This window comes from Salvelinus alpinus, chromosome 19 (genome assembly GCF_045679555.1).
Source record: "Salvelinus alpinus chromosome 19, SLU_Salpinus.1, whole genome shotgun sequence".
In the NCBI taxonomy this organism is placed as follows: Eukaryota; Metazoa; Chordata; class Actinopteri; order Salmoniformes; family Salmonidae; genus Salvelinus; species Salvelinus alpinus.
In genome coordinates this window covers 9,351,908-9,360,817 of record NC_092104.1, presented here as the reverse complement: position 1 = coordinate 9,360,817, position 8,910 = coordinate 9,351,908, and the positions used below count along the sequence as shown (strand labels likewise).

General features: G+C 44.3%; 1 protein-coding gene across 3 annotated transcripts in view; it reads left to right on the top strand.

Annotated features, from left to right (window-relative positions):
• Nucleotides 1-8,910, top strand: part of LOC139544986 (tight junction protein ZO-2-like) — a 197,038-nt gene that overhangs the window by 68,295 nt on the left and 119,833 nt on the right. The window lies entirely within an intron of this gene.

Here is an 8,910-nt window from a genome sequence, read left to right as displayed (position 1 = left end):
AGGGACAGGGTGACAGAGGGACAGGGAGACAGAGGGACAGGGAGACAGAGGGACAGTGAGACAGAGGGACAGTGAGACAGAGGGACAGTGAGACAGAGGGACAGGGAGACAGAGGGACAGGGTGACAGAGGGACAGGGAGACAGAGGGACAGGGAGACAGAGGGACAGGGAGACAGAGGGACAGGGAGACAGAGGGACAGTGAGACATAGGGACAGGGAGACAGAGGGACAGGGAGACAGAGGGACAGGGAGACAGAGGGACAGGGAGACAGAGGGACAGGGAGACAGAGGGACAGGGAGACAGAGGGACAGGGAGACAGAGGGACAGTGAGACAGAGGGACAGGGAGACAGAGGGACAGGGAGACAGAGGGACAGGGAGACAGAGGGACAGGGAGACAGAGGGACAGGGAGAAGGAATGTGTGTTCTGGGATACATCAGCTGTTACTATAAGCTATAACTATGAGTTTACTAGGATACATCAGCTGTTGAGCTTTTAGAATTTGTATCTCTGGACGTCACCAGCACAGTATGTATTTGTGTATAGATTTGAATCAAACTCTTTTTAATCAGAGATTGTGTAACAGCCTTATTCTAAAATGTATTAAATATATTTTTTCCCTCATCAATCTACATACAATACCCCATAATAACATAGAGAAAACAGGTTTTTATAAATGTTTGCAAATTTATTGGAAATACAATACAGAAAAACCTTATTTACATAAGTATTCAGACCCTTTGCTATGAAACTTGAAATTGAGCTCAGGTGCATCCTGTTTCCATTGATCATCCTTGAGATGTTTCTACAACTTGATTGGAATCCACCTTTGGTAAATTCAATTGATTGGACATGATTTGGAAAGGCACACACCTTTGGAAAGGTCCCACAGTTGACAGTGCATGTCAGAGCAAAAACCAAGCCATGAGATCAAAGGAATTGTCTGTAGAGCTCTGAGACAGGATTGTGTCGAAGCACAGATCTGAGGAAGAATAACAAAACATTGTCTACAGCATCGAATGTCCCCAAGAACACAGTGGCCTCCATCATTCTTAAACGGAAGAAGTTTGGAACCACCTAGACTCTTCCTAGAGCTGGCCGCCCAGCCAAACTGAGCAATCGTGGGATGAGGGCCTTGGTCAGGGAGGTGACCAAGAGCCTGATGGTCACTCTGACAGAGCTCCAGAGTTCCTCTGTGGAGATGGGAGAACCTTCCAGAAGGACAACCATCTCTGCAGCACTCCACAAATCAGGCCTTTATGGTAGAGTGGTCAGATGGAAGCCACTCCTCAGTAAAAGGCACAAGACAGCCCACTTGGAGTATGCCAAAAGATTCTCTGGTCTGATGAAACCAAGATTTAAATTTGTCCTCAATGCCAAGCGTCACGTCTGGAGGAAACCTGGCACCATCCCTACAGTGAAGCATGGTGGTGGCAGCATCATGCTGTGGGGATGTTTTTCAGAGGCAGGGACTGGGAGACTAATCGGGATCAAGGGAAAAATGAACAGAGCAAAGTGCAGAGAGATCCTTGATGAAAACCTGCTCCAGCGCGCTCAGGACCTCAGACTGGGGCGAAGGTTCACCTTCCAACAGGACAACGACCCTAAGCACACAGCCAAAACTACGCAGGAGTGGCTTTGGGAGAAGTCTCTGAATGTCTTTGAGTGGCCCATTCAGAGCCTGGAACCCGATCGAACATCTCTGGAGAAACCTGAAAATAGCTGTGCTGTGACGCTCCCAATCCAGCTTGACAGAGCTTGAGAGGATCTGCAGAGAAGAATGGGAGAAACTCCCCAAATACAGGTGTGCCACGCTTGTAGTGTCATACCCAAGATGACTCAAGGCTGTAATTGCTGCTAAAGGTGCTTAAACAAAGTACTGAGCAAAGGGTCTGAATACTTATGTAAATGTGATATTTATGTTTTTTTATTTGTAATAAAATCTCTAAAAACCTGTTTTTTGCTTTGACATTATTGGTATTGTGTGTAGATTAATCCATTTTAGAATAAGACTGTAACATAACAAAATGTGGTAAAAGTCAAGGGGTCTGAATACTTTCCGACTTCAACTGTATATATCTGGAATAACAAGTTGGCAGCCGGCCTCAATAACAAAGTTGTTTTTTTCAAAGTCAGAACGGAAAGGGGGGTGGGGGAAGAAAGAAAGAAAGAAAGAAAGAAAGGAGGGAAGGAAGGAGAGGAGACTGCTGGCTTGTTGTCGTCGATGGCCGACCTCGCCCCGGACACATTACAATGGCATTTAGCAGATTGGGAACACCATTGATTTATACTGCAGCCTGCCACACACACACACACACACACACACACACACACACACACACACACACACACACACACACACACACACACACACACACACACACACACACACACACACACACACACACACACACACACACACACACACACACACACACACACACACACAGAGACGCACACACACAGACACACACACACACACACACACACACACACACACACACACACACACACACACACACACACACACACACACACACACACACACACACACACACACACACACACACACACACACACACACACACACACACACACACACACACGTTGCATCCACTGACTAATGCGGTCCGGAGAAGGCAGAGCAGGGTGGGGACTGACTAATGCGGTCCTGAGAAGGCAGAGCAGAGCAGGGTGGGGACTGACTAATGCGGTCCTGAGAAGGCAGAGCAGAGCAGGGTGGGGACTGACTAATGCGGTCCGGAGAAGGCAGAGCAGGGTGGGGACTGACTAATGCGGTCCGGAGAAGGCAGAGCAGAGTGGGGACTGACTAATGCGGTCTGGAGAAGGCAGAGCAGAGTGGGGACTGACTCATGCGGTCCTGAGAAGGCAGAGGAGAGGAGAGTGGGGACTGACTCATGCGGTCCTGAGAAGGCAGAGGAGAGTGGGGACTGACTCATGCGGTCCTGAGAAGGCAGAGGAGAGGAGAGTGGGGACTGACTCATGCGGTCCTGAGAAGGCAGAGGAGAGGAGAGTGGGGACTGACTCATGCGGTCCTGAGAAGGCAGAGGAGAGTGGGGACTGACTCATGCGGTCCTGAGAAGGCAGAGGAAAGTGGGGACGCTTTTTAAGGTTGGGGTAAGTGTGAGGGGTGCTAAGGTTAGACACGGGGTTAGCGAAACACCATCCAGAACCTTTCAACATCTTCCGGCTGTATATACTCTCACACTGCCAATCAAATACAAACCCACCAAATACAACCCCGCCTGATGGCCAAAATCCTGAACTATCCCTTTAACTCTCACCGTAACCAATTTCCAGCCTCCTGGTTGGTCCGAATGCACTTCATCTTTTTGCCCAGGACTGCATAATCTCCTTTTCTCTCTTTCCCTTTATTTTGCTCTGTCTCTCTCTCTCTCTCCCTTTCTCTCTCTCTCTCTCTCTCTCTCTCTCTCTCTCTCTCTCTCTCTCTCTCTCTCTCTCTCTCTCTCTCTCTCCCTTTCTCTCTCTCTCTCTCCCTTTCTCTCTCCAGCTCCCCTCCTTCCCTCCAATAGAGAGGAGATGAAAGGCAGGGTGAATCTCTGATGGCTGCCAAAGCGCTCTGTGCTCCTCTACTCTCCCCTAGGGATCACACAGCCATCTATATATCCTACTTAATTAGCACATCCCAAATACCCGACACCCTGTGCTGCGTTGCAGAGCAGGCAGACCACATCAACCAACACCTCGCTGCATTCACATTTACTGTACAGAGAGAGGACAGAACCCTGGGGTTTATCTGATCTGAGGTCTGCTGCAGTGTGGTGTTCTGTTCTGAGCTCATTGTTGGTTTTCAAAACGCCTGACAGCGTAAAAACACAACATGCAGCTTCATCCCCTTTTTCTGTGACAGTGTCTGTTGATTTGACCTGTCCTACTGTGTATAGACAGTGTCTGTTGATTTGACCTGTCCTACTGTGTATAGACAGTGTCTGTTGATTTGACCTGTCCTACTGTGTATAGACAGTGTCTGTTGATTTGACCTGTCCTACGGTGTATAGACAGTGTCTGTTGATTTGACCTGTCCTACTGTGTATAGACAGTGTCTGTTGATTTGACCTGTCCTACTGTGTATAGACAGCATCTGTTGATTTGACCTGTCCTACTGTGTATAGACATTGTCTGTTGATTTGACCTGTCCTACTGTGTATAGACAGTGTCTGTTTATTTGACCTGTCCTACTGTGTATAGACAGTGTCTGTTGATTTGACCTGTCCTACTGTGTATAGACAGTGTCTGTTGATTTGACCTGTCCTACTGTGTATAGACAGTGTCTGTTGATTTGACCTGTCCTACTGTGTATAGACAGTGTCTGTTGATTTGAGCTGTCCTACTGTGTATAGACAGTGTCTGTTGATTTGACCTGTCCTACTGTGTATAGACAGTGTCTGTTGATTTGACCTGTCCTACTGTGTATAGACAGTGTCTGTTGATTTGACCTGTCCTACTGTGTATAGACAGCATCTGTTGATTTGACCTGTCCTACTGTGTATAGACAGTGTCTGTTGATTTGACCTGTCCTACTGTGTATAGACAGTGTCTGTTGATTTGACCTGTCCTACTGTGTATAGACAGTGTCTGTTGATTTGAGCTGTCCTACTGTGTATAGACAGTGTCTGTTGATTTGACCTGTCCTACTGTGTATAGACATTGTCTGTTGATTTGACCTGTCCTACTGTGTATAGACAGTGTCTGTTGATTTGAGCTGTCCTACTGTGTATAGACAGTGTCTGTTGATTTGACCTGTCCTACTGTGTATAGACAGTGTCTGTTGATTTGAGCTGTCCTACTGTGTATAGACAGTGTCTGTTGATTTGACCTGTCCTACTGTGTATAGACAGTGTCTTTTGATTTGAGCTGTCCTACTGTGTATAGACAGTGTCTGTTGATTTGACCTGTCCTACTGTGTATAGACATTGTCTGTTGATTTGACCTGTCCTACTGTGTATAGACAGTGTCTGTTGATTTGACCTGTCCTACTGTGTATATACATTGTCTGTTGATTTGACCTGTCCTACTGTGTATAGACAGTGTCTGTTGATTTGACCTGTCCTACTGTGTATAGACAGTGTCTGTTGATTTGACCTGTCCTACTGTGTATAGACATAGTCTGTTGATTTGACCTGTCCTACTGTGTATAGACAGTGTATGTTGATTTGACCTGTCCTACTGTGTATAGACAGTGTCTGTTGATTTGACCTGTCCTACTGTGTATAGACAGTGTCTGTTGATTTGACCTGTCCTACTGTGTATAGACAGTGTCTGTTGATTTGACCTGTCCTACTGTGTATAGACAGTGTCTTTCCCTCACAAGTCGGACAACGTCTCTCTCATGTAACATATTACCATGTTTGTATGATCTATTTCTTTCTGTTTGGTTTATTAGTCATCAGTGTTGTGTTGTGTGAGGCTCTACATATTAAACACCCTCTAATTATTTATGAAAAGCCACCACCCATTAATGATGTAAGTCACACACACACACACACACACACACACACACACACACACACACACACACACACAACACACACACACACACACACACACACACACACACACACACACACACACACACACATCCGTGCGCACTCACACGCACTGGTTGCTCTGATGAAGGTTGACTGATCGAAAGCTCGGCCACAATGAAGCACATTTGAATGTGACTGAAAGTGTACAGACACTATTTACTGTTTCTCCAAAAGTACCATTTAAAAATAACACATTCAGTTCAATGGTGCATCACATTGAATTCATTATGCATGTAAACAGTAATACCAGGTGATTTACACTTTCACCTGGGAGATTTATAAATACATGGCTTATCTAATGTTTCTCACAGAGATATTCTATATTTTCAGGATATGATTTATTGTAGATTAGAATCCCCAAACTTCCTGTGCTGCGCTGCAGGGAGACAAAACACATCAACTAACACAACGCCACACTAATCAGGATGTGATTTAATGTTTCCCACACAGATATTCTATATTTCAGGATATGGTTTATGTATTTAATGTACCCTCCAGTATTGTCTGAGCTCTCCTTTCATGTCCTCTTCTAACCTCTAGAGGTCACCAACACAGTACAACACACAGTAGCCAGTCAGACATTTACTTACCCACAGCTAGCACAGAGGATGTATTTGAGAGAGAGATGTCTGTCTCTCTCTTATTAACGCAGCAGACTCCTAGGATATCTGTCAAACACGACCAGTCAACACAGACTAGCTTATTGCTCTCTCTTAGAGAGGCAGACAAACACACACACACACACACACACACACACACACACACACACACACACACACACACACACACACACACACACACACACACACACACACACACACACACACACACACACACAGTTCAGTGTGTGTACTGTTGATGTTTGTATTGCATGGGTGTTGTGTTGTATTCTCTACTCTCTCTGTGTTGGACACTTCGGTGTGAAAGTGACAGGAAAGGTCATTGGAGTTCCCTTGATAGTTGACCTACACAACCGTTCAAAAGTTTGGGGTCACTTAGAAATGTATTTGTTTTTGAAAGAAAAGCACTTTTTATGTCCATTAAAATCACATCAGATTGATCAGAAATACAGTGTAGACATTGTTAATGTTGTAAATGACTATTGTAGCTGGAAACGGCTGATTTTTAATGGAATATCTACATAGGCGTACAGAGGCACATTAATCAGAAACCATCACTCCTGTGTTCCAACGGCATGTTGTGTTAGCTAATCCAAATTTATCATTTTAAAAGGCTAATTGATCATTAGAGAACCCTTTCGCAATTATGTTAGCACACCTGAAAACTGTTGTTCTGATTAAAGAAGCAATTAAACTGGCCTTCTTTAGACTAGTTGAGTATCTGGAGTATCAGCATTTGTGGGTACGATTACAGGAACTCTGCCTAGAAGGCCAGCATCCCGGAGTCGCCTCTTCACTGTTGACGTTGAGACTGGTGTTTTGCAGGTACTACTTAACGAAGCTGCCAGTTGAGGACTTGTGAGGTGTCTGTTTCTCAAACTAAGCACTCTAATGTACTTGTCCTCTTACTCAGTTGTGCACCGGGGCCTCCCACTCCTCTTTCTATTCTGGTTAGAGCCAGTTTGGGCTGTTCTGTGAAGGGAGTAGTACACAGTGTTGTATGACATCTTCAGTTTCTTTTGCAATTTCTCGCATGGAATAGCCTTCATTTCTCAGAACAAGAATAGACTGGCGAGTTTCAGAAGAAAGGTCTTTGTTTCTGGCCATTTTGAGCCTGTAATCGAACCCACAAATGCTGATGCTCCAGATGATCAACTAGTCTCCCTTTCTGTCTCTGTCTCTGTCTCTATTTTTCTCTCTCTCTCTGTCTCTCTCTGTCTGTCTCTCTTTCTGTCTCTCTCTCGGTCTCTCTCTCTTTCTCTCTCTCTCTCTCTCTCTCTCTCTCTCTCTCTCTCTCTCAATTCAATTCAATTCAATTCGCTTTATTGGCATGACGTATCAATGTACATATTGCCAAAGCTTATTTAGGATATTTACTATATAAAAATGAATAAAAATGAGAATCAAAATTGTCAACAGGACAACATTGACAACAATAACCAAGGGTCAAAATAACCATACATTCAACAATAACAATGAGCATACAGTAGAGGACATGTGCAGGTTGATTGGTCTGTCAGACACTGTCCCTCAACGTATGGCAGGCAGCAATGTAGTGCGCTGCCAACCCACAGCTCTCTGCGTCCTCCCCCAACAGGACGGGTAGCCTATCCTCATCAGAGAGGTCTTTGAAACCTTGAATTAGGGTTTCAAATTTGGGAAAATTACACTCTAATTGTTTTATATTTTTGACATTTTGTCAGGAAATGCAGCTCCGTCTCAGGTTCTGCTGTTGTGCTGTGGTTGGTCTCTCTCTCTCTCTCAATTCAATTCAATTCAAGGGGCTTTATTGGCATGGGAAACATATGTTAACATTGCCAAAGCAAGTGATTTAGATAAAATACAAAAGTGAAATAAACAATAAAAATGAACAGTAAACATTACACTCACAGAAGTTCCAAAAGAATAAAGACATTACAAATGTCATATTATGTATATATACAGTGTTGTAACGATATACAAATGGTTAAAGTACAAAAGGGAAAATAAATAAGCATAAATATGGGTTGTATTTACAATGGTGTTTGTTCTTCACTGGTTGACCTTTTCTCGTGGCAACAGGTCACAAATCTTTCTGCTGTGATGGCACACTGTGGTATTTCACCCAGAAGAAATACTGTGAGTTTGTCAAAATCGGGTTTGTTTTCTAATTCTTTGTGGATCTGTGTAATCTGAGGGGAATATGTGTCTCTAATATGGTCATACATTTGGCAGAAGGTGAGGAAGTGCAGCTCAGTTTCCACCTCATTTTGTGGGCAGTGTGCACATAGCCTGTCTTCTCTTGAGAGCCAGGTCTGCCTACGGCAGCCTTTCTCAATAGCAAGGCTATGCTCACTGAGTCTGTACATAGTCAAAGCTTTCCTTAAATTTGGGTCAATCACAGTGGTCAGGTATTCTGTCACTGTTTACTCTCTGTTTAGGGCCAAATAGAATTCTAGTTTGCTCTGTTTTTTTGTTAATTCTTTCCAATGTGTCAAGTAATTATCTTTTTGTTTTCTCATGATTTGGTTGGGTCTAATTGTGTTGCTGTCCTGGGGCTGTCAGAGTCGCGTGTATAGGTGGCAGGGAAGTCAGGCGCAGGAGAGTCAAACGGAGTGTAAAATGGAGTCTTTTAATGAATGTCCCAGTAACATGCTCCATAACACTCATAAGAAAAGAACATAAACAAATATGGGTACGAAGACCCGGGGCCTGTTGCACAAAACTAGGATAAGGGATTA